Below are 26,560 nucleotides of genomic sequence, written 5' to 3'. Positions count from 1 at the left end.
CAAGTCAGTATTGTGTGCGTGAATATTTTTGTACATGGGTTTAGGAACCTAAGTGCTAGGTATTTGAAAGAAACATCATTGATCCAGAACCATGAAATTGGATAATTCTCTTCCCTAAAACGTGTATTGAGTGCTTCACCTCCAGCAAGGAATGAGACCACAGCTGAAGCTGCGGCTTCCGTATCATTGTGAGGGCCAAACTTCCTTTTTACCTAACAGCATGCCAGAGGATTGCACATGCATCTCTTTGGCAAAGTTTGCAGTGAATTTCCAAAGTTTCTCTGGGGTTTTCTTCTGCTCTGTGCATGTCGTTACTGCGAACTCCCTCAATTTGTTACCATTGAAACAGAGCAAATGCTATTTCATTCATCACTGAATATGCAACATTTGGAAATAGGTGTTAAAAGCATGAACAGTGAGATAGGAAAAACTTGAAGATATGATGGGCAATATATCTACTTTATTTAAACTGTAGTCTTTGCACCTAAAAGAAACCATTTTTTTCTTTACCACTGGATTTTTTTTAGACTTATACCACAGTGATGAGGCTTTTAATATCTTTAATGCCTTGTTTCTACATAGATTGCTTCTTTAAAGTAGCTTTTGTCCTCTATATGCCCCAAAGTACTCTTTCTATCCAAATTAATTACAGTCCCTGCCTGTCTCCTGGAATCTAGCCAGATCTGCTGGAATGAGATGCTCTGCACACCAACATTAGAATAAGGGAATGCAGGAGTCTGAAGGGTTTTTGCTGAGATCTGGTACCTGTAATGAAACTTATTCTTTGGGAAGCTCTTTTCCATGTCAGCTATGTCTTACGATTTGACCGCATCTAGTTAAGAAATACGAGATTTTATTCATTTGCATAGTGTTTGTGGTGTGCCGGTATGTCTCTTGTCCTTCCAAAGCACCAATAATTCACTTGGCCGAACCTGTCACATTCTCTTTTGGTACCCATGACAGTCAAGTGTTTTCAAATATGTTACTTCTCCATTTAAGTAACGCTTCTTGCTGAGGTAAACCCTCATTTAAGTACACCTGCGGAAATGCTTTCAAATGCTCATTGAACTTCCTTCTATTGCTTTAACTTCGAAATATCAAAACAATGTTTTTTTTTTGCCTTTTTTTTTTTCCAATTTTTCTTTCTGCATATCTGATTTTCTATATCTTTCTCTTTAGGTATGTAGATGAGGACTGAACTGTATGTGTGTCTGTATGTATGTTATGTGGAATAAATTTGGGAGTTCTGGTTCCCTGATAAAGTCCATCTGCTGCTTAGGTGGCCTTCCATATTATTGCTGTTGCAGCAGCTATGCTATTAATAGTTTATAATGCAAAGCCTAAAATTAATACTAGTTTGCTTGCCTTTGTAAAATTAAGCAACTCTCTTAAAGATGTAACTTGCTTTTGTTAACTATGCGACCTAGTGATGTCTTGATATGGTGGCACTGAAATCTGACTTAGGTGGAAACTTTCTCTTTTTTCAAGAGCTGTGGATCTTCACACAGGAGCCTGCATGTCACGTACCTGTTTGATCTATCTGTTGGTGAAATCAGTAACATACTGAATTGTTCAGAAGCAAAGTCATTGACATGATATGTATTCCTTTCCATCACCCCCACCACCCTTAATACAGTATCAAGTCACTGCATACCATTATTAATTTATGGCCTCTTCAGGGCATAGTTGTCATTTGATAAGATCTGCTTTGGTCCGCAGGGAAATTAATGGTATTTCAATCAGTAAGAATGATACCCAGTGAGAAGTATGCTAGTTATCCTTGCTAGGTCACAGACAATTAAAAATCCTTAATACTAGTTTGATTTCCCTTGTTTTAAAAACATGAATTTGTTCCCCAGAGCAGCGTATATCAGATACTTACAGTTAGCATGCCTTGTACATGTGACAATTATGCTTATAATCCAAATGAAGTCCCTTTTGGGACAATGTCTAAAGTAGACTCTTAAAACTGGAAACATAATAAAAATGGAACTGAAAAATACTTTGAGAGCTGCTGAATGTATCACCTCTGTAATTATTTCATGGCTTTCTTTATGAGGTATTATTTTTCCAAAGTTTCTTCTTGGATGTATACTAATAAAATAATACAACAATGAAGAAAAATATTTTAAAATGTTGATTTTTTAAGGGGAGTTTAACATTTCTCAAAAGTGAGAGTCTTTGCTAATGAGGCTGTCAAATACTTTGTGAATGATCAGCTCAAAGAATAGGAAGTCTCAGTTCACGTATTACATGACTTGGATTTACTATTTTAAAGAAAAAATACATAGGAAAAATATATTTTTACTCTCAAATCTGATAAGTGTATACTTAGCCTTCATAACCAGTGCTACCACCTTCACCTCCTGAAGTTTTGACTAGCAGTGTCTGTGTTAGTTGTTTTATGTAGGTCTTAGTCTTTGTCATTTGTGCTAGATGCACTTTTATTAGACGCTGGTTTAATGACTGTGTTGGATGTTTTGTATTAGACCCTGGTGTACATGGTGGTATAATGGAAGAAGATCTTGTTTGAAAACCCAGATTTGATTTCCTTGTTTAGGTATTGTGGACATAATTCTCAGCAGGAACAGAGGCTTGGGAAAATGACTTCTTGAAGTGTAGGTGATTAACATTGTAGTTCTCTGTGCAATTTTAATCCAGCATGAATTGACTCAGTTACTGCAGAAAATTGTGGTGTTGTACTCCCCTGCACTTTCCCATCTAACTTTCTGCTTGCAGAAGCATTCTAGTAGCTATTCAGCGAACTGGCTGGAAATTGCTTTTCATGGATGCTAACCTGCCAAAGAAATTTCAGCCTCCAGTTTCCTTGGCTCCCTTGATCTGGTTCACCACATCACCAACTGGCTCTTGGTGCCAGCACATGAAAGGGTTGAGGGAGTGGGAAAAGCCAGGACTGCTTTCCTCTGCAACTTGTGCTTGCTCCAGACTGTAAAGTATGCATGGAATTACACTGGAACAGACGGTTGAACCCTGAAGGCCAGAGCTAGGGTTTTGTGTGTCCCTTGGATGTACGTTTCCAAGTGCTTTTTTCAGACAAAGGGTATCCTTTTAAGGCTTTCAGGTCTTTTTCTTTATTTTTTTAAGATGGTCCTGTTTCTGTAGCGAGTAATTGGAGAGCTAGATGAGATCTTATTAAAATACAGTGAAACAAAATAGAGTTGGAATCCCAAACAATGGCTATTAACTTGCATTTATGTAAGTGTGTAGTGCTGAGCTGTGGGGTGGCTGCCGTTGGGGTGCTTGCAGAGGCTGAGCTATGCCTGGTGAGTCCTTTGCTTGACTTACCAACCTCATTATTTCTTTAAAATGCAGCAATTGTTCTTGTTTCACAGAAGTGTATGATGAGGAATGCTTGGAGACTCCAATAAGGAAGTTATATGTAGAACATAGATTAGTCCTGGGCTTTAATGTTGAGCAATGCCTTCCATAACCTGTGCAAAGCCAATATGCTATTATGTCTTCCTTCTTCTTCCTGTGGTTAGAATAGTAAGGCTTATGCGAGTCTGACTGTGACCCAGTTAATGAGCGTACCAGACTTTTGCTTTCTGTCTTGAAAGGAAAAAGAATAATCAAAATCACAATATGAAGACAACCAGTAATCTGTAAATATTTCATTTTTCAAACCCACAAATCATTGAAGATTGTTTACTCCCAGAGTGTTGTTGAGATTTACTCAAAATAACAAATACAATATTTACTTGATCTCTTTATTTTGGGAACTTAGACACAGACAGAATTAAGAAGGCGAATTCTCAAATGTGAGCACAGGGTCAGTAAGTATTTTGTATGTGTTATCTGATAGCATTATCTGAATGCAGTACAAGTTCTGAACTTTTATTGCTTAAAGGCATTGTCATGTGTTCTTATTAGGGCACCAGCATCTCTAACCTATGAAGATTGGTTGATAAACATCCTTTGTTATTGTAAATGTCCTCTTGACCATCTGCCAGCTAAGGCCAGAGAGGAAGGTGGAGGAAGGTAGAACCTCTTACTTCAGAGCTTGTTTTAAGGCAGATATCCCGTTATGGATGTATTTTATTGAGAAACAGATGGTTTGTGAAATCAGCCTAAAAAATATAACAGAAAAAAAATCTCTTTGTGACTTCTGCAGCATGGTATTTGTGCTGTGAATATAAGCATGTTAAAGATGTTAACAACTATAGTTAAAGGTAAACTGTTTGAAAACCTTAAGTTTTTTTTTTTTCCAATTTAAGATCATACTCAAACTTTCTGAAGTCCACAAAAAAAAAAATGAAAAAAAGAGTAGGCTTCAGACAGCAATTCCAAGTAAGATGTTTGCCATTCCCTTGCTTCTTCCCCTTTCATTCCAGATGATTCCAGTCATTCCACACAGCGGTTGGTAAATTAGTGAATATGAATCATAATTTGAATTGGTGGAAAACTAAGTGTAAACACAGCATGCACATGTTTATAGACAGTTTCTAAGCAGTGTTCTTGTAATATTCTCTTAATACCTGTATGTATTCTGTGTTCACTATTACACTGCCAAATTAGCACAGTATTTGTTGGGCTTTGCTGACCCGAGCGCAGCCTGGGGGGTGCTCAGGTGGTGATGGCGCCTAGGCCTCATGGGTGCCTCTGGCACTGCCTTCTGCCTTTAGCAGAAAGGAAAGGTTTCAAGATAGGCTGTGTTCAGGACTCGTGTTTGGTGTTGGCATTGCTCATCTGAAGGGCTTTGCTGTTGTTAAGTTACCTTTATTTTGGAGGGGGTGTTTTGGATTAGTGATACTGACATTCATTGTTTACCTCTGATGTTCTTAGTTACAGCTATGGCTTTGTCGTGAGGTGGTCATTTCATATTCATGTAATAATTTACCTCTAACGACCATGCCTGGTCAGTTAAGATTTGATTGGTGAGGCGTTGAGGTTTATTTTCCATAACTCATGCAACCAAGAGCGAAGTGATGTGTGTGACTGAGTGCACCGGGCCTGTGGCTGTGTCCTGTGGGGCAGTGTCGGGTGCAGGCAAATGCTGCCCTTCTGAGGTGTGTGCTGCTAACAGTCGGGTTTTGGGACAGGCTTCAGGTGATAGGAGGGGTTTTGTGTGCTGAGTTTAGATACGAGGAAACGAGGCCTTTCTTGTGCCTCTTTGTGCTGGTTTGCTCCATGGGCTCTCCCCCAAGCAGGGCAGTGCTGTTTTATCGTACTTTTTCACACTTCTGCTTTGTGTGACTGTGGTGGTTGAGATGCTGCTGATGGGGAAACCCTTTTAGGTCAGTATCTTTCAAAGTAAGTGGTACCCTCAGAAATGTCATAGACATGTATATCTTTAGACTTGGAGCTGTTCTCTTGGCAAGAAAAGACCTTTCAGTTTGTTCACCGAATTAAAACTACAACTTGTAATTATTCCATACCCGAAGACTGAAGTGATATGTAGGATGATGGATTTCTTTTTTCTGGGTTTCAAACACCCTTCAGTGGAACATGCCAATAATGCTCAGTGTGTTTTGAAACTGGGCAGCAAATTATACTTGTATGTAATTGCCAGATAATTCTTTGTTACTGACCTTTCTAAAAACTAGTTTAATCAGCAGTTTTGCATATGAGTTATAAGGCAACTTGCCACAGGTCAGGATAAGATCCCTTAACAGAGCACGCCAGTCTAGACGTGCTTGTTTCCCATCTCTGGGACACAAGGACTGTGAAGGCTTGTCTTCGACTCCTGTTACATCAGGCTTTCTAAAAAGGGAAACTGCAACATGTGGTAACTAGATCTGCTGTGTTTCTTTCAAATGCTTGTGATGAATCTGTTGGAATAAGTGGAACTATACTGGAACCTAGCTTCAGAGGGTATTGATGGATTTCAAGCTTATTTGTACCTGATAAAATCAGTTTTTTAGTTTTTTCACCTCAGAAATGATGAATAGTTGTTTGAGGTAACTAAAAGCCCCTGGGATGAGATTTTTCATTTGGGTGTCTTACAGCTCCAGCCCCTCTGTCTTGGCAGTTACCATTTCAGCAATGTTAAACTGGATCTGCATTTTCATAGCAAAATTGAGCATTTTCCCCCGGGAAGCTCAGGGTGTGGTAGTGTGGTCATGTCAGCCTGGCACAAGCCCATGCATCCCCTGGAAGGGCATAGCTTGCTTCTGTCCTCCCCCTCACTGGCGTGCTGCTCCTTCCTACCTCCTCCACCTCCAGATGACGCCTTGTGCAGAGCTGGGAGTTGGTCCTGCTGAAAGCCAGCAATGCAAAGACGGGGGGCAAGAGCACACACAGCAGCACGCACATGCTTTATAATGGGCTTGAGTGGTCCTGTGCAGCCTTAATAGGATGTTTCCAAAATTAGCTGCCACTTATGGTATGTCTGGTTTTTTATAAACAGAATTTGTTGTAGTTCAGCTTGTACCCCAAGTTCCTGCTCTAAATTGTTTGAATTCCATGTGATTCATTGCTAATGTTTTCTTTCCCATGCTTTTCCTAATCCCAGCTGAAGATAACCATTGTGCAGTTGTAGTGGCACTGTCCTGTTGTTACAATTGGACAAAATCCTTTAAGACCTGTTTTAGACTCTTCATGGGCATTGTCTTATGTAAATAAAGGATCGCATAACAATCCTATAGTTTTTCAAAATAGGTGTCCAAACACATGGAAAGAAAATGACCACAATAAAACTGAAAATGTCTTTTCTGTGAAGTATTTTCCTATTTCTGAAACAGGTTGAAGCTCTGTGTGTTCTCAAGACAATGTGTTTTAAAGCTAATCTTAAAATGATTTAAGAATTTTAAATAAAATTTGCTGGTTTTCACAGCAGGTACACAGGTAAGCTTTTGTAGATAGGAATAATATGGACAGTATTTCAGAATAATTACTTGTCACCAGGATTGTTTATGTTCAGTGTAAGAGAATAACCAATTTTTTAAAGATGTACCTATGTCTATATCTAGATATTCAAAGATGACATGTCATGTGGAGTCCATAACTTCTACCTAATAGCATTCCTTTCTAGCTCTTGCTATGCAAAATTTTGGCTGCGTGACACGAATGGAGAAATATTTCTATGAAAAACTGAACAGCAATGTGTTAATTTTTTTCTCAAGATTGATAGTCATTCTTTTTATTTTTACATTCAACTGGGGGAATGTAAACCTTTGCTGACATGTTTATTTAAATGAATCACTGGAACAGGTTCTTCTCAAGGCTTTTATTTAGAAGAGAAGTCATGTTCTGCCCCAGAAGGGTATGGGGAAGCAGATGAAGAATTGATTTGTTCCTGTGTATTCTTGACTCTGATAGAAAATAACTCAAATGGATTAGAGACAAAGATGTGATTTAGATTGTGAAATTGCTTAAAGTGTTGTTTTTTTTTAATGGCTACAGTTTTTGTGCATCTAATTCTCCTTATACATTTCAACTTCTTAACCTGGCATAAGATTAGAGAATTTTACCTAAAGGAAATCTCCAGTTTACAGAGGTCACTTGATTCAGGAATGGAGATGCATAGGGTGCAGAGGCAGAGTGATTCTCCTGTTACTGTGATGGGGATTTTTGCTCCCTTCTGGTGGGTCACTGCTGCAGGCAGGGGTGTCCAGCATCTGTCAAGGTAGAGTATGGCTTGGAGAGGCCAGAAGATGGTGGATTCTTCTCTGTCAGTATTATTCCTCCCCGCACCCACATCAATTTAGTATTCTGTTCTGTAACTTCTGCATCTTTTGTAATGGCTAGTTGGCTATTTTTGCCTGGTGCTGCATGTTTGCAGTTACTAAACTTTGTGACCATTTTTGGAAGAGTGTGTTTTTGTAAAGTACTGTTTTCTTCAAACAAGCAAACATTTTTTTTGTTAGTTATCTTGTTATATGCTGCAGATTTATATTCAGTCATTTTTTTAGTTCTTGTGTTTGTAGGTTGTTTTTTCCTTTAGTTCCCCAGTACTAATGAAGGAATACTTACTGAAGTGTAGAATCTCAGTTGGTGGCAACATGGGAATATTTCACATGCTTCATTAAGATTGGATAACCTTGCTGTTTTGTTGGTACTTTATTTTTCTTCATAGTTTATTTTCCCATATTAACTATTTCTTCATTTCAATTCCTTTCCTAGAATTGCAGTTTCTTTAGAAACGAAGGCGTCTATGTCTTGATATCCTTGTTAAAAATCATGAACTGTTTAGTTGTGTATCTTTCCTTGTATTCAAGAGTGTTAGTTGTAAAGAGCATCATTTGTAGATAAATACACTATTTTAGCCCCATATTTGGACCAGATTTTCAGATATACCTGGTTAGTCTGGGGACGAATGGTTCTGTAATAGTGAGACCACCTTAAGAATAGTATTTGAATAATTATGTAGTGCACTGAAGGGAACTAGGTAATTTTTCTTGTCTTGTGTTCAACAGTTGAAGCTGGGAATAGACTTTCATGAATCCTTAATAGTTAGCTACATTAATAGTCTCTGGATTCATGAAGTACTTTCTTACATTTCTCTTTTGGTTTGGGTTTATTAAAAGTAATATGTTCAGAGTGTTCTGTAACTCTCTTCCCTGTCTTCCCACGCATAAATGAGCACAGAGTTCTCAAAATGTTACATCTCATTTTATTAGTGAAACTCCTGCAACCTTGGGATGGACAAGAATTGAGACAGATTCCAAAAGTTGTCTGTTCAGATAAAAATCTAGTGTGGAAGAGTCTGCTGCTGTTCATGGCTTGGCATGCAGTTTGAGAGAACTTATATTAGCATTGCATTTTCTTTATTGTGAGTAATTTTGCTAATATTCCTAGGAATGTGAAAGTAGCTGGTTCTGCTGCAACTCAAATATTTTCTCATTTGGAAATGAATATAATATCTAGCTTGGTTTTCCTTCACCCTCTCCTCAGATGCGTCAAATTACTGTGTGTTTTAGGTCCAGGCTCTTCATGGAAATTAATCATTTGACCCCTGTGAAGTAAATATTTTCATTAATGGGAAAACTGCAGAACTGACAAGTAAAATTATTTGAATTATGCAGAGTTCTGAGACGTGTGGTTGCATTGCTAGAATGTTTTCAGTAACTTCTTTACAAATCTTAATGTAAGCCATAATAATGCTGTCTAAGCAGGCCTACAAATGCTTTTATGTTTTCTGAACTACATATATGACCAAAAGCATAACTACGGAATATTGTTTACAGAACAGTTTATCTTGAAATGCAGATAAAAGAACTATCTGCTGAGAAAAGTACAAAATACTTTGTAATTTTCCTGAGGAAAACAGGTAGAAAAGAACTTTTTTTTGGATTTCATTTTAGCCTCACAAAGAGCTTGAAGAGCTTAACTGGAGAGAGAAAACCCCACACTAATTGAAATTACCAAGTCTGCAGAGCAGTTCAAAAGGATATGAAAGCATGCAGTACTGGTGAGTTAGGAAATAAGTTTATCAGTTTTCATGAAATATAAGTGTAAAAGATGGCTCCCAGTTGGAAATGGAAACCTTAGGTGTGGCGGGAGAGAATATCTTGATTTTTTTTGATGGTGTTTTTTTGGTCTCTTTCAGTGGGATAGAAATAGTGTATTGTCTTCTGCTTTATCACAAAGATGATGTGGATGAGTTTCCTTTCATGGAAGGCTTGTAACAGGGTAGAGAAGTCTGGTTACATATGCAGGAAACTTTCTAGCTAAAAAAAAAAAAATTGACTTTATAGCCTAAATTTGAATGAAGGGTTGAAAAAGATACAGTTTATGGAGTGTGACACTTAGAGATAAAGATTTTCAGTTTGAAATGTGTCAATGCTTTTGAAGACTGAATAAATTTTGCTCAATGGAATGGACTGCTTCATATCCTTTTGGATATTTTGAAATAATAGCGAGGTAGTTAATGTTTGTTTCACTGAATTTTATGGACACTTGATATCTATTTTTGTTGTGAAGCTTGCTTTTGTAGCAGATATATGGTATGTACTCCCGGAGAGCTATGAAGGCTATGAAGGGATCTAGAGACTTATAGGAATGGTGCTCACAGAACAAATACATACAGTTAAAATCTAATGAAATCTGTTCTATGATGTTAGAATCAGAGGATGGTTTGGGTTGGAAGGGACCTTAAAGATCATCTACTTCCAACCCTCTGCCATTGGCAGGAACACCTCCCACTAGACCAGGTTCCACTAGGCTTGGTTTAACCTCCTTGTGGTAGAGGGTACAATAACAGAGTTTCTGCAATATGCTGGTGTATTGTGAAGGACTGGGGAAATCTGATTCTGTGTTTTGGTTGTTGAAAGATGCCACCGCATCTCAGCGGAAGCAGCACACCGGTTATCGGTATGCTGATGCCATTCAGCAAAGATGCTTCAAAGCTTTTGATTGCTGTTAGGCAGCTCCCTGCATTCTTGTTTTGGGTGTCTGATTTGCATAGCTAATGTATTGCTCCTTAAAGTATGTATACCATTAGTTTGTCACAGTGCTGATGAGAGCCTTCATAAAAAGAGAAGCCATTCTGGTCCTTTGTCATAGGTGTTAGAAGTTGGCAGTCAGAAACATTAGTCTTCCAATTGGCTGCTGAGTCACTTTGAGATCTTTCTTTCTCTTGCCTTGGTCTCCCTTGTTGTTTTTTTTTTTTTTTATTTGGTTTAAGGATATTTACCTTGTCTGCAAAGCACTTTGAATCTTTATCAGTAGGAAGCTTCCTAGCAGTGACATATTTTCTATTGTGCTTCTTCTGTTTTCATTGACCACTAGTTTTAAAAATCCAAAAGTGGAACGACAGAAGTCAGTTGAGATGCCAGCTCAGTTTCCATTTCTTTTAACAGTGGTTGGATGGCCTCAAATCACATGTGAAAGAAGAAAACAAATGAACAGAAAGAACCCCAACAAAATAGAAAAGGAGTGAGCTTTCAAGTCATGAACTTGTGTATTATTTGCTAAAATTGCTCTTTATCCTTGCTGCTCCAATATTTTCTTCAACAGATACTATTGGTGCTTTGCTTGACAGCAGTAACTCCTAATACAATGGAAAATCCTGTGCTTTTCTTATAGTTAAGCTGTGATGGGCTGAAAAACAAACACTAGGACAATATTTTTTGCAGATATAAGCTAACTTTTAAAGAGGGAATATTGGACATCAAAAAAGGGAAGGTGACCACTTCATTTAACAAGTAAATAAATGAGTTAACTCTCGTTACATTTCAACCATTTCAAACTTAACTATTCGCTTTCCTTACTGTAGAATGCTTCCTGTTGTCATTAGTAATGCCAGAGGCCACTTTGCTGATTGTGTTCTGTGAATCCCTTGATGTTCTAGTTCAATTGGTTCAGCCCTGGGCAGAAATATGAGCTCATGTATGCGAAACTCTTCAAGTCAGCAGTATCTTCTCGGGACAGGTATTCTATTTGTAGGATGTGCAGTTTTATTCAAGGTAAATGAAGTGCCATTTATACACTATTACAGTTGTGCTGTGTGGCTAGAAAAAATGGCCTTTCAAAGTGTGTAAGCCACGGTGATGGTGCATAATCAGGAGAGGTTATGGCTTACAGCACCAAAATGAGGTTGTGAACATGAGAAGAATCCTTTTCAAATACAATGAAATTAAAGGAAACTTATTCTGTGACCCCTTTTGAGGAAAAAATGCTAAGAATTACAGTAATTGACTTATGTTGACAGGGCAGCAAAGTGGTTAATGAATTAAATGCAGTGTTACTAATTTTGATTGATACTGTATAATTATGATGTCAAAGGTATTTGAATTTATATTAGACTGTAAATCTGTATTGGACTTCATTCTTCCCTTGGTGAAAGGAAGAAAAAAAAAAACACACGATGAGAACCTAAAACTAACCCCCATATACACCTGAGATGAATCATTTAAAAATTGAAGCATGATTCAATTTCAAATCTTTTTTTCTGTACTGCTATTTCTCAAAAAGTAAATGAGATGGTAAAAAGGTTTCACTGGTTCAGCTTTCCTCTTTGCTGCCAGTATTGCACTGAAAAATTCCTTAAGTTCTTAGTGTCTGAGAAGCGAGAGGTAAATATCTTCTCTGAATTTTGATATTATTGGCAGCAGTGAATCCTCTGACAGCCCTCCATGCTCTTAGGGCTTTTTTCTTTCTTAATAGGCTTGGTCTCATTGGAGATTTTAGCACCCGAAGGTAAAACGCAGCCTTCCACATTACCTTGAGCTGTTCTGTAGAATGCTAAGAGGAACTAAAACATGATTTTACCTAAAAATGACATTTATGGAAGAATACAGGAGATCAGATTATTCTGGCAGTAGCTCTCAAAGCAAATGTTCTTTAGCTTGATAAGCTAAGCATGAAGGGATACGCTTTATTAGGATGCAAATTCTGTGTATGTGATTGATTTGTTGTGTAATATTTTCATGCATTATTTGGTTTATCAGAATCGTACATGTATTACTATATAAATAGGCTTTACTAAAGTCTCAGAAATAGTATTTCACTATTTATGAGGATGAAAGTCAAGATGGCTGTAATTTCGAACTTCAGTAGGAATCTATATACCTCCTTTTACATTAGATGATTCCCGTTTTCCTAAAACAAGGGGTTTTGCTTCTTGCTGCTTTGTACATCCCTTTATTTTTGTCTTTGTTCCTATATTGCCTTATTTATTCTCCTTGCTGTTTCACGGTCATAGTTTCAGATCCTGCTTTCCTGAGCTTGTAACACTGACAAATTTTACACTGCCCTTTGGTACTTCGTCCCTGTCTACCTTCCTTCCTAAGAATTTGTGCCTCAGTGACCTGTGAGGCTCAGTGAGGCTTTTGACACGGTTTCCCATAGGATCCTACTGGACAAAACGTCCACCATACAGCTAAATAAAAACATCATACGATGGGTGAGCAATTGGCTAACGGGCAGGGCCCAAAGGGTTATGGTGAATGGGGCTGCGTCAGGCTGGCGGGCGGTCACCAGTGGGGTCCCTCAAGGCTCCATTTTAGGGCCGGTACTTTTCAATATTTTTATAAACGATCTGGATGTAGGAATAGAAGGCATTTTGAGCAAGTTTGCTGATGACACCAAACTTGGAGGAGTTGTGGACTCGAATGAGGGTGGAAAGGCCTTGCAGAGGGATCTGGATAGGTTGGAGAGCTGGGCGATCGCCAACCGCATGAAGTTCAATAAGAGCAAGTGCCGGGTCCTGCACCTGGGACGGGGAAACCCTGGCTGCACTTACAGACTGGGCGATGAGACGCTGGAGAGCAGCCTAGAAGAGAGGGATCTGGGGGTCGTGGTAGACAACAAGTTGAATATGAGCCGGCAGTGTGCCCTGGCAGCCAGGAGGGCCAACCGTGTCCTGGGGTGCATCAAGCACGGCATTGCTAGTAGGTCGAGGGAGGTGATTGTCCCGCTCTACTCTGCGCTGGTGCGGCCTCACCTCGAGTACTGTGTGCAGTTCTGGGCACCACAGTATAAAAAGGACATGAAACTGTTGGAGAGTGTCCAGAGGAGGGCTACGAAGATGGTGAAAGGCCTGGAGGGGAAGACGTACGAGGAACGGCTGAGGGCACTGGGCCTGTTCAGCCTGGAGAAGAGGAGGCTGAGGGGAGACCTCATCGCAGTCTACAACTTCCTCGTAAGGGGGTGTCGAGAGGCAGGAGACCTTTTCTCCATTAACACCAGCGACAGGACCCGCGGGAATGGAGTTAAGCTGAGGCAGGGGAAGTTTAGGCTAGACATCAGGAAGGGGTTCTTCACAGAGAGAGTGGTTGCACACTGGAACAGGCTCCCCAGGGAAGTGGTCACTGCACCGAGCCTGACTGAATTTAAGAAGAGATTGGACTGTGCGCTTAGTCACATGGTCTGAACTTGGGTAGACCTGTGCGGTGTCAAGAGTTGGACTTGATGATCCTTAAGGGTCCCTTCCAACTCAGGATATTCTATGATTCTATGATTCTATGACCTCCAGGAGCAACTGTCCTGTGTTTTAAGAGTAATTCTAAGAGTTTAGCTATGACTTCTAAGCTTTTGCTTGCCGAGTATGTTTGTGCAAGTCAAATGGCTTTGTGCTTTCTAAGATGCAGAATTTACCTGTCTGGTATGTATGAGTAATAGCCATTAGTGCTTAGCAATCACATAGTTGCAAAGATGTATACAAGTGGAATTCACTTTGTAGTAACGTTATTTACCAGCTCTTGACATTCAGCATATTTAGTTGCAGCATATGTTTGGCTGGAGATGAAACTTTGAGCTCTGTAAAAGCTTTAGTTGGAGGTGGCCTTTGAGGAGCACTGCTGTGTGGGCTTTTCTCTCTTGTGGTACTGTGGGTGCAGCGATTCAGTCATCTGCTAGCTACAGGGCTTTCAGAATACCAGCCTGAGCGTCCAAGGGAATTGGGTGCTCAACTCCCATCTCCTTTGACTGGAATCCTCCCGCTGGGTTACAAGCTGCTATCCAAAGCCATGGGAGCAACATGCAATGCATCATCTTATTTTTATTGACGTCTGTTGGTGAAACTTGTCCCAGCTGTCTTCGTTCCTGTGATAGTAATTACAGTAATAATCAGCTAACACGCTAATGTCAACAGCCTTTTGTTTTTATTATGAAGGGAAAGACAGACCTATTAAATATTTTCATAGCTTTATGATGACACAAGAGCGCTGCGTGTAGAGTTCTTTGTTTAGAAATTATAATGCATAGATGTTGCTTTCCTAAAGAAAAAGGGGAGGATATTTCACACTGATGCCTGTTCCTTCTTTCTTTTGAAAATCTGGATTAGCTAACAGGCCTTTTGGGATCTCCTGTTAACGTTTCTTGTGAGATGAATCAGCTTGGAGGCTGCTGAGGCTATGGAGGAAAATATTTTTTAAAAAGTCTTTGAGAAATATCTGAACTTCTTTGCAGCTGTTTTTCAGAAGTTCTGAATACTGTTTGATTCTGCTGAGAACAAATGCTACTTACTTATTGTTTCTAGAAATTAATTTTTTTGTATGAGCTGAAACATTCTCTTCTCCCCCCCTCTTTTCCCTCCCCACCCCCCCTCCCCCCTTTTTTTTTTTTGAAGAGGCTTTGGATGTAATTTCAATACATCCTTATGTTATTAATTACGTAAGGCTTCTAGAGCTTTGAACTGTTATTCTGCAGGTGAATTGCTGCTCTGAGAATAGCTGTCGTGGGATGCAGCAGAAAGGTGGGGGAAGCGAAGCAGCCCTTGGTTGAGATGCAGGATGCTGGAGTCAGGGAGATGAGTCTGCAAGGATTCCTCATTGCTTGTAGTGCTGGATATTGACATCTGGAAAGTAGAAAACAATCTTTCGAATGCTCTGCAAGTAACACGTTTTAGTTCTTCCAAGGGTGATGTAAGAAAATAGCCTTTTTCAGTAGAACCAAGTTCTTTCTTCCCTCCCCCCTTATGTACGCCTACACCAATGTTTTTTCAGCTCTGCAAGTGTGTTTTTTCTCACTCTCTCTGGTGTGTAGGCGGCCTTCCCAATCACAATTGAGCTTCACAGGCAATCTTTTTTTTTTTTTTTTTTTTAGAAAAAAATCGTCTTTACACAGCAGGTCTATAATTTAACACCAAAGAAAATGGAGAGCTCTACTTCAGAATTATGATGCATCTCAGTAATGGCTGAATGGGTGAAGAATTTCACCTTAAAGAAAATAAGGAAAATTTTTCCTCACCAGAAGACCACCTGCAGAAATGTATTCACCTGCTGCCCAAATGACTTGCCAAAATGTCAGTAGTGCAGTTGCAGGCTGATAGAATTTAAACCTTTTACTTGCTTCATTAGACTGAGTTGGAAATGAGCTTTTCTATCCCCAAGTTAAAATGTGATTCTACTTGAGAGACAGGCTCAGTTTGTTGGTAATGTCAAAGTTGAAATGTAATTCTTCCTGGAATGTTATTGTTAAAATGTGTTTAGTTTATAAGTATGATTTTAGGCTATAATTACTTCAGCGAGCTCTGATAGTGCTGTCTGGCTCATTTTAAAGTGGTTTGGTTAATACTAATTTTCTTGCTTCCAAGTATTCCAACTTCACTTGACCTGTCTGGAAATACTGTTGGGAGAGTAGAAATGGATGATTTACATTTATTTGCTTTAGCAATCTATGAAATTTCAGAGATCCTTGTAATAAAGTAACTAGCACTTTTGCCATGGTGTTCCCTGCAGCTGAAGCTGGCCTTGCAGCTGAAAGCAGCCATCCTTGACCGCTTATTTTGTCCTGTTCTGTCTCTGCCTTACGTCAGCCCAAGTGCTTGTGTAGCCCAGCAGTGAGCTGGACTGGGGAAAGCCAGGCTGGAGACATGATCTAGGCCTTCTCAGCTCGCCTTTCTTTGATCTGGATTTGAATCCTTCTCTTTGACAAGATTCCCCGTGTGTCTTCTCTAGCACATGACCTTGGTGGGAGTGGAGGAGGACAAAAATTGAGCAGCAGTTTGTGCTCCAGCTTGTGCCTCTGTGCAGTTCCTGGGGTTGCAGCATAGCTCTCCACAGTTAGATCTGCTTGCCCAGTTTAATTTTAGAGGGCTCCCATAATATGTGGATGCAACGCTTTTGTAGCAATAATCAAAGATCAGATGGTAAGGCTGAAACGGTACAGATTTTATTGCAGGACCCTTTATATAGGAAGGACCAGCTTTGAAACTTCTCTTCCTACTCTTGGAGGCTTCTTAGAAGGCTCCAGTTGATGACAGATAATTTCACTCCTGCTGTCCTTGTGCTTGACACGTGTGATTTAGGTTTATGCTGAATAGTGAGGAAAAATTGGGCCACAGCACTCAGAAGTATCCTGTTTTTTTTTTAGGTGTAACCAAATGTTTGTTTGATCCCCCAAATGTCTGGCAGAATGTGTTCCAGGAGAAAACCACTTGATTCAGAGAGAGGGTGATAAAAGAAGGTTGTTATTGTTACAGTGAGAAACTTCTCATCTAGGCACTCTGAGATGAGTGCATCTGAGCTGCAGAAACTTAATAGGTTTATGGTTTCATAAATCTTTCTAAGAAGCCAGAAGGAACAACAAGCAGAATTTCCACAATATCCCTTTATGTTTTGAAAAAGACTTCACCCTTTGATTTCCCATTCAAACTTTGTTCCCACCTATGGTCTTTCTGCTTCCAGGATTTGCTGTGCTATGATTCATCTCAACCTCTTAGCGACAGCCACCGGCAGCTTTTGCTGAAGCTTCCCTTGCCAGCCTCCTTAGGAATTTGGGTAGGTAAGAGCCCCTGCTCTGCTCTGTACTGTCTGGTGGTCATCCTTTCCAGTAATGCTAGTTGCCCTGAACTCAGCGTTGGCTTTGGGACTACCACTAACGTGCAGTGTTTCAAGCAGTACAGAAGGGGCGTTCTCCAGCAGAACGGTTTAGGCTGGCGTCCCCCGAGTGCCAGCCCATACCCGAGTCTGTGGCTGAACGCATCCTCTCCATGTGAGAGCTTTTTCAGGAAGCAGATGCGAGGGAGCTAGATGGCCATTCCCCCCGGCTTCCTGCTAGGTATTTGTAGAAGCGTTCCTAAAAGCAGGTTGGACTCTGTTCAGACTCTTACAGAACGCATGGTTTTGTCACATTTTCAAAAGCACAGTAGTTCTTGTAGGTGGTTTCTTTTAATCTACTTGTGAAACTAAACTTGTTTTGTAAGGAAGAAAGGGATGATTACTCTGAATGTGCCTGACTGATTCTTGGAAAAGACTGGCTTTTAGTGTGTGGTCCATTCTTTCACTGACCCTATAATATACTTCTAGGGAGGTTATGAAAAGATAAAGAGGATGTTGCAAGCACGAGATGCTGCAGTTCTGTCCATACAGCCCTACCCTCTGCCTTGTATCAGTGCAAGCCCTTTGCAGGTATGTAATGACTCCAGCTCAAGAAGGCATAGCAGGAAGACTGGAGAATTGCAGTGCGTGGTTTTGGTTTTTGCCAGGGGGATGGGGAGTGGTGGTGTTGCTTTTACAAAGAGGCAGGGGTGGATTCGCTTTCAGAGGGATCAGCATCCTGATCTAACACAACACGTTGCACAAGGTGTAGCGCTGCCTGAAGGGAAGAAGACCAGAACACTTGCTAGGGACCACAGGGAGAACATCTGGACGTGGATCAGCTAAAGCTGATTTGCAGCCAGACACTAACACTCTTCATCAGAAGTGCAGGTACAGCCCCTTCCACTGAACTCCTTATGATGATCTGTTTATTGACAAATGTTGAAAATTACAGACGTAGGATATGTAAAGGGAGTCTAGATTTAGAAACAACAAGCACTGTAATAAACGTTGCTACTAAAGAAAAAATCCTCCCTTGAAACATGGTTTCATCAGCCCGTGGGATGTTTAAAGAAACAAATAAGTTTCTTATTTGAGCGAATTAGGTGCATGCAACTTTGTTCACTAGTTGAAACCATTTCCCAGGGTTATTTTAAAAATTGCTTAATTTTGCCTCTAATTATACAGATTTGCATTTACAACTGAATATATTTTAACTAGTAACTGTTCTTAAGGCTTGTGAGCTCATAAGCTCATATTTCTGTAGACCCAGCCTCATTGAAATCAGGAGGTTTTACGGTTGCGAGCTAAGCTTATTTGTAAAGCATAACCACATTAACAGGTGACTCTTCTAAAAATAGCAATGTGCTCAATAAAGCCAATCTTCGCTTGTTTCAGATTCCTTTACATATCTATTTAGATTCTGTATTTAGGGGCAAGGCTCTCAGCAGCATAGATTTCAAGTTCTGTCAGATTCTCCACATCCTTATATTAGTAGTGACAGAATAAAAGTTGAGACATTCTGCATGCAGAGTAGTCAGACTGCTGCCTTCTCCTTGACCTGCACTTAAAATTACAAAAGGACTGGGAGAGGGAAGAGGAAGGGATGGTCAATGTGACTAAGTGGCTAATACCGACCTGAAGTTATATTTGGTAGGCTGTTTTTAAAGCTCCTGGCTTTATCTCTGCTATTCCTGTTGACAGGTCAAAGCCCTGTGGCATTTATCACTGTGGCAGTAAGACATGGGTGCATGGGGTGGGCTTGGGGTGGGAAAGGATTTGCCTCAGTGATTATTGCTCTTCCACAGGGGCCGATTTAAGACTATGTAGTGCTGTGGTTTCTGTCATGGGAGACAGCAGCTGGATGGGAAGCATTTCTCTGAGAATGGCCAACGGGAGACAGACAGAGCTATGTAGCATTTTCGCGATTTGCAGGTTTTCCTTCTTTTTTTTCTTCCCAGAAACTTCCTGAAGGTTTAGTTGGTGTTTGTACAAATTGTGTTAGTCTTCAAGTCCAAACAAAGATAGGGATAAGCCCTACAATTACTGTTTAGAAGTAACCTCATTATGAATAAAGGAAGGATGTTGCTTAGGGAGTGAGGGTGTGTTTTTCTGTGTGCATGCAGGTATCTGAGAAAGGGAGTAGGGACATTAGATGCTCTCATTGAGGCTTAAGTGTTCCCAAGTTAGAGATTGGCTTCCATTCTGGTTTTCTAATGCAACACTGCAGTGGTAACTGACTGTAAATGGAAAAGAAATGGGAAGTGCTTAGTATATTTTTACCTTCTTTTATGTCTAAAACAGTGCAGTGAATTAATAGAAGTTGGTAGCGCTGTAGCTGGGAGATGAAATAATGTACTCCAGAACTGGAGAACAACTGCAGTTGTACCCTTCAGTTGAACAAAACTGGTTAATGTTCATAATAACTAAACATGCCCTTTGTAATAGGAAACGGATGTTCTTGAGAAAAGTCTCACCTTTATTTCACTATGTATGAGACTGAAAGAATTGCATATTCTTTCATTTAAGGCACAATGAAAAATGAAAAGAGCCTTGGATCGCTTAGGTTTTTGACTATCTGTAAGGTGGAAAGGTCATTGTGCTTTGATCACTGTTCTGTTATCACCGAGTGGCTGGGGCTGGCAGGGCCCCCTGGAGCCCGCCTGATCCAAGCTCAGGCAGAGCCACCCTGAGCAGGGTGCCCAGGCCCACACCCAGGTGGCTTTTGAAGATCTCCAAGGAGGAGACAGACTCCTGGAGCTCCTCTCTGGGCAGCCTGTGCCAGTGCTCAGCCACCCTCGCAGTAAAGAAGCGCTTTGTGATGTTCAAGTGGAGTCTCCTGTGCTTCAGTCTGTGCCCATTGCCTCTTGTCCTGTCGTTGGGCACCACTGAAAAGAGTCTGGCTTTGTCCTCCTGGCACCCTCCCTTCAGCTATTTATAGACGTTGGTACCTAAATGATTGAAGTGGTGTGGACAGTAATAATTATTTTTCGTTGCTGTTACGGGCACCTGTTGACTAGGCAGGCTAGGAATGATGATACACACGCTATGTCTGCAAACTTCCCAATTTCAAAATGGTTAGACACACCCAAGTTAACTTTAATCTAGCTAGCCTGGATTAAAAAAGATTGCGAGGATTTAACAGCGTGGATTTTAGTACAGCCTGATGGAGACTGTCAAGGAGTCTGGGTGCTTAATCACTGCAATCCTGTGCCCTGGAAAATGAGTGGGTTTTGTAAAACGCTTCTGTTACTGAATTCTGTAGTTTGCATAGATGTGGAGAGCTGCTGGTGGATGAGATGCGTGTATCATACTGCGTGTGAATTTTTCCTGGTTTTCTCTTTAAAATGTGGAATGCAGCATAACGTCAAATTATTAACTCTGTACTTAGTACTGTGTGTGATTATAGCTGTACAGCGATTAATAAACAAGGTGTTTTCTGTAATAGATGCTTTGTGATAATGGCTGGTGAAGCATGAGCAACCTGGTGTTTTGAGTTTCTGCATGGCTTAGCTTGCATATTGCTAAATTATAATATGCTGTGCTTCTTAAGCTTCAATAGCAACAGATTTCTGCAGTTAAAATATTTCTCATTTTTGCAGGTTAGTAATAAGTCTGCTATTAAATCTGAGACTGAACAGAAATGGAATCTGTGAAGCAGGGAAAAAAGTAAGCTTGTGGACTGAATTTTATTTTACATTTTTAAAACCAGAAGGGACCAAGGAAATAGCATAATTGGAATTGGGAAGTGTGAACTTCATTCCTGTGCTGCTCTTGACTAGTTGCATTATTTCTCTGCTTCATTTTTTTCTGTAAAAGGAAAATTCTTGTTTCCTTTGAAGTGTTTTGAGAACATAAGCAACTGCTACTACTTCAGCTGCATTGACCATTAGATTTCCTAAATTCATGCTTCAGAACAGACACCCCAAGTTGAAATAAAGGGTTTATTTGGAAAGCATCCAGTTTCAACGAAAACATTTCTGGGATTTTGGAAATGAGCAATCCTTAAAGGATTCCATCTCTCTGAGAACAGAAGAAGCATCATTTCTAGCCTGAATTTGTTTAGGTGTAGTTTCCATTCATTGGTGTTTTTTTTAATATATATCTTTGCTGGATGAAAGATCAAATTCCTTCTGTCAAATTCCTTCTGTCTCTTACTCACTATATTCTTTCTGTAGGCATTTTATTTTTTTCTCCAGTTTTTCAGCATCACTCTTAAACTGTAAAAGCAAGAACTAATGGCAGTTTCTTTGTGTCAAACGAAGTAACATAACTGCTTTGCTCTCTTACTTGGTATTTTTGCTTGTTTAAACGTGAGTGGATTGCATAGGATTAGCCACAGCTATGTGTTTGGAGTTTTCTGTTGCATACACAGATTCAAGGAAGCTAACTAGTGAACGGGAGTAATGCACAAAGCTGTCACCTGTGCAGATCAGAGTTCACACTTTCCACTTAAGATCAGAGAAGGTGAGCTCACTTTTCAGTCTAATTGCGCTCACTGCTTATGCATAATGCAGGACCGCAACTTAACTGCGCCGTTTGATGAAAGATAAAGATCAGAGTCAATGAGACAATGTGATGTTAGCTTTACAGATCCCAGCAGCATGAGGCATTACTCATGTCTTTTTATGTATATAACACAGCATACGTATACATACACATCATTATACACATTGTTATGTGAATGCTGCATAGCTTGTGTTAGCAGCAATGTAATTAATAAATAGCATTTCCTGTTACTACTGTGCTGAAAAGCCTATACAAATTAAGAGTATTTTTATTCATGCTTCTATATGTTGTTAGTTGACAGTCACTAATTCATTCCATTATTTCCATATTTGAAGGCTTAGTACTAGGATACAGTTCTTTGTTACCTCAAAGTCGTGCTGTTTATTGTATTGACCTTTATTAGAGCTAATTTTTTCCCTGTTTTTTTTTTTTTTTTTCAGAATGTGTAAATAACCATTTTTTTTTTTGACAAAGGAAGCTTATAATTTGCAGAAGTTGCAAACAATTTCCTAACTCATTGGGGTAGCTGAAAACTCAGCTTTGGTTTTGTGTGTGGTATTTTTACAGAAGCAAGCTGAATGTCTTAGCATGTGGTTGAGCTGCAAGCTCTCCCATGCCTCTGCATCCCCAGTAGGAATGGAGGGAGAAGGGAGCAAGATGTCTCATTATATCTCATTGAACTTTTGCATCCAGGTATATTAGAAAATACAGCTTCTGGTCGGGTAGTTGTGGTACAAGACATGCTGGAGAAGATGAGTTTTTGCTTCTTTTTTTCAACCAGTCTTGTCTGTGGGCATGGGTCTTAAAGACCTTGTGTTCTTAGTATGACAGTGATGTGTTGGGGGTAAAAGCCACTACTGTTCTCACTTCCTCACACTTCTGTGCAGTCAGAGATGTGTAATTACAGTAATTGTAAAGACCACAGCCCAGAGGTGCAGTAAAAGTGAGTGTGTATAGTAGGACAAATAGGATTTGGAAAGTACTGGATGATCATTGTTTCAATTCAGGTTTAATTTTGATTTTTCTTCTTGCTCTTTTTTTTTGTTCTTTTCTTTTTCCCCTTTGTTTTGTCTAAGGCATGTTATTTCAACGTAGCTTCCCCCTTTTTATTTGTCTTTTACTCTCTTCTAACACACGTGGTAGGGGTCTTTGCAGAGGGAAGAGAAGTTGATGTTGAGAACCAGCACGCCATTCCTTTTTCTGAGAAGGAATAATTCCTGCTGTAGTCTCTCTACTTGAAAACAATTGGTGTTGGGAGGAGGTTGTTTGGAAAGAGGATGAGCTGCAAAATAACTGGGGGCTGAGTGCCTTTCCAGCTGGGATTAATTTAGTATCACAAGTTTATAGCATTCTTTAAACATTTACATGCTAGGCTGTGAGGGAGTGAAGGGGGACAGATATGCATTCCTTGCAAATCTTTGCTCTTTGCCTCTGTCCTTGACTATAAAAGGGAAGCAGGGATAGATTTGATAAGGTTTCAGAGAAAAGAACAGGTAAAGCCAGTGGCTATTTAATATCTTTGCTGTGAAATTAAATTGTGGGCCAAGCACTCCCTCTTGGATTGTTCTGCCAAGAAGTCATCGTGCCTTCATTACTAAAGGCTAATCCAGGTTTTTCAGCTTTGTTTTTATTAAGATGAATTCGATGTAGAGAGGAACGTTGAGACTTGCAACCACCTCAAAAGAGCAGGTTAGATATTTGGACAAGTTGGATGCGTTTTCTCGTACATTAAAGTCTAAGCTATTGTCTTTCATCCAGAAATCATGTTCTAGTTAGCTTAACTGTATTTGGTTAAATTAAACGTCCCTCTAGCCTAGTGGTGCTGCCTCTGACAGAGACAAGCAGCAGATGTGGAAACATGTAGGAAAGGTTTGTAGCTGTAGGCCAACTTGGTGACTTCTGGTTCAGGACTTGCTGAATTGGGATGTCCAGAACCTTTTGCTCTTTGTTGTCCTCCTCTTTTTTTTTTTTTTTTTTCTTGAGAAGAGCAGTGTTGCGTTTGGTACTCAATGTAGGAATTGCGTGAAGTGGCATGACAAAGAACTTCTCAGAATAATTCACAACGCTGTGTACAGGCGTCTTTGTCATTGGTTGTAGTGGTGGGTTTTTGGTAGTTTGTGTTTATCCTATGGTGAGAGTTGGAGCATCAATAAAAGAATACAGGTATCTCTGTACTACTCAGTGTCACGAATTCTGCAAGGAATTTAGAAGTGCCAGGTACTATTGGTAATGGGTCTGCTTTCCATACTTGATTATCTGTTATCAGTACAGCACCTAATGGTAGGTGCTTCAGAGCTGTGAATCATTGCAGCATGTAACATTTTTCCAGGATTTGGGCCCCTGTATTCATGGATAGGGCTTAAACTTTTCTAGTTTTACTGCAGGTGAATAATTGCATGTGCAAAGTCATTTTTACTACATTATGAAATTGTACATTTACTACATTACAAAAATGCTACAGCATTTTTATTACCTATTTTTAGTGTTACCCACTGTGTTGACAAAATAATTTCCTTGTGCATTTTTCTAGGATAGCTGTGCAGTTGCATACCTCTAGGCCATAGAAGTCCTCAGACAGTGACCAAAAGTGGTCTGTAAGGTCTCATATTGAATCTTTAAAGCTGAATGAATTGTGACTGACCTAAAGTTTTATGTAATTGGGATCTATAAGCTGTTTTCTCATTTTGCCTATTTAACGAAAACAGAGCTTTAGCCTTTCCCCTTAGATGATTGAATTCTGAAGGAAAACAGTGTAAGAAACCTTTTGGAGACCCTCAGAGCTTGACCATGCATGTGGGAAATTGAGAGGCTGTTAGTAAATACATGTACTTCGAAATTCTGGTACTGGAGGCATCAGTGAAACATCACCATTAAACAAAATTGTGAGGTCCTACAAAAACTGCTGGTCCTGAAAAAACTTAGTCTTTTATAACCAAAGAACTGGTGTCAATGGTTTGGTTGTTTCCTGTCAGACTTGGATTCCATTATATGGCAAAAATTTGTGAAGTCATCTTCCTTTTCTTTTGGTAAGCTGTAGAGAACTGACGCCTTTCCTTTCCCTTTTTGAGGTAGAACCAACTTTTGAGGCAGGGTTTTGGTTTTGGTGATCCAGCTATGAGTATTGTAGAGACTGGTGCTTGTACTGTTGTCTCAACTGTAAATACAATTTGCCAATAAAACAACTTTATTTTAGGACCTATGCAGTGATAATACTCCATTCTAAATTGACTGATGGGGTGTTGAAATAGTACCTCTTGCTTGGCATTCACATTGCCAGTACATCATGCTAATCTTGGCAAGTATGAATTTAAAACATCTTTCTTTCTTGCCTCCCCTCCCCCCCCCAGTTAATCCATTCAGGCATAAAACATAATTTTCATCTTTTTCTTATTTAATCTGTATTGGATTACTTTCATACGGTTTGGGTTTGTGGCTTATGGTATCAGATTCTTAGTTCATCGGACCTGTAATTTCAGATTTAGTGTTTGAAAATTTGTACAGTAAGTACTTCTGACAAGGAATTGCAGAACTATAGTTGAAGTTTTTTTTGGTAATGAACATTATCAAAAACTTTGTGGTAGAGGAGAGTACGTGGTACATGAAGTTCCTTCTTATTTTTATAGTACCAAACTGCAAAGTCTATTAAAGCATAGAGGGCTCAGAGATGTTATCTTGTACAGTGTTATACTTTGTTCCTTTGTATTAGAGAGGAAGGAGGTGTTTGGAGAAATCTTGTTCCTGGATTGAGCAGCTGATAAGCGCATCCCCTAATACTCGTTTCCAACCCCCTCACCCTCCTTTTAAATTTCTCTGTGGTAAGAAATAGGGGAATCTGCCTTTATGAAATGATGATGAAATTATTGCAATGTGCTCTTAGGTAAGTTTAAGTTCGTTTAGTTAAAAGTATTTATTGTAGATTTGGAGCCTGGAATTTTTATTCCTGTGGTTCATTTTTGTTCCGAAACAACTTTTTTTTTTTTTAGTAGTGAAGAATTTCTTATGACAAAGCAGCCTTTCTGAAAGGGGAGAAAAGAGCATCTACTGTAACGGGAGAAAACAATTGGAGGCAACCTGTTTTATGAGGTGCTGTTTAGAAAGCAGTGTGGCAGGTGTAATGCTTGGTGGTGGTAATGTCTCTTTTAAGTGTTCAGGAAATACTTGTATGTTAAGGAGAACAGGAAACTTGTATAGCATTTTTCCATGTGGGTCTTCATCATGAAAGTATTCATCTTACCATGTTACTAGCTTTTATGTATATCTAATTCAACTATTACAGCTAATTAAGGATTTGAGAAAATCCTGTAAAATGTTTCTGCTGTAAAAAAAAAAAAAGTACAAAAATGTATCTGAATTTGGTGTATATTCAGGAGGTATATACATGTACATGGTGTATGTTCAGTATGTGTTACTTGAGGAGTTGGAAGATGCTTTGCAGCATAGGGCACAAATCAGAATGAACTTGAGTTTAGCCAGTTTTTATTAGTCATTATATACTCACCTTTATTACCCTAGCTTTGTTTTTACTCCATGTTCACCGAATAATGTGTCTCTGCTTGTAATCTAGTATTGCTCTAGGATAGCTGTGCAGCCATTATTTTTATTATTGCAATGTGCATCTGGATGATCTTGTTCTGGTCATATAGGATATTGTAACAACAGGGAAATAACATTCCACAGGAGTTCTGGGGACAAGAGTCAGTTTTTATGTTCATTTGAGGGAAAAAATACAAAGAAAATGCTAATTGAGATGAAGACGCAGAATCTACAGATTTGTCAAGTAATGGAAATATTTAGAGCGTATAAGAAAGATTTATTCCTCGACCATCTTGCCATGTTGTGTGGATTTGTGCTCCTGATATCTGATGCATTTTAAACAAAGGCAATGGTTT

General features: G+C 39.5%; 2 protein-coding genes across 13 annotated transcripts in view; one reads left to right on the top strand and one right to left on the bottom strand.

Annotated features, from left to right (window-relative positions):
- LOC137857503 (disintegrin and metalloproteinase domain-containing protein 20-like) overlaps window positions 1–13,871 on the bottom strand; it is a 371,501-nt gene extending 357,630 nt beyond the window's left edge. Inside the window, exon 1 of the mRNA XM_068684115.1 lies at window positions 13,535–13,871. The gene's annotated coding sequence lies outside the window, so the exon portion shown is untranslated. The remainder of the gene's footprint in view (window positions 1–13,534) is intronic.
- Window positions 1–26,560, top strand: part of SIPA1L1 (signal induced proliferation associated 1 like 1) — a 203,295-nt gene that overhangs the window by 51,249 nt on the left and 125,486 nt on the right. For 2 of the 12 annotated variants that reach the window (XM_068684104.1, XM_068684106.1), the window contains one exon: window positions 20,765–20,831. The exons of 7 other annotated variants lie outside the window; for them this stretch is intronic. The gene's annotated coding sequence lies outside the window, so the exon portion shown is untranslated. Of the gene's footprint in view, window positions 1–17,030; window positions 17,128–20,764; window positions 20,832–26,560 lie in introns of all 12 variants that reach the window. 3 more of the 12 variants (XM_068684101.1, XM_068684105.1, XM_068684103.1) reach the window with 2 other exon arrangements.

This window comes from Anas acuta, chromosome 5 (genome assembly GCF_963932015.1).
Source record: "Anas acuta chromosome 5, bAnaAcu1.1, whole genome shotgun sequence".
In the NCBI taxonomy this organism is placed as follows: Eukaryota; Metazoa; Chordata; class Aves; order Anseriformes; family Anatidae; genus Anas; species Anas acuta.
This window is presented reverse-complemented; position numbering and strand designations above follow the sequence as displayed.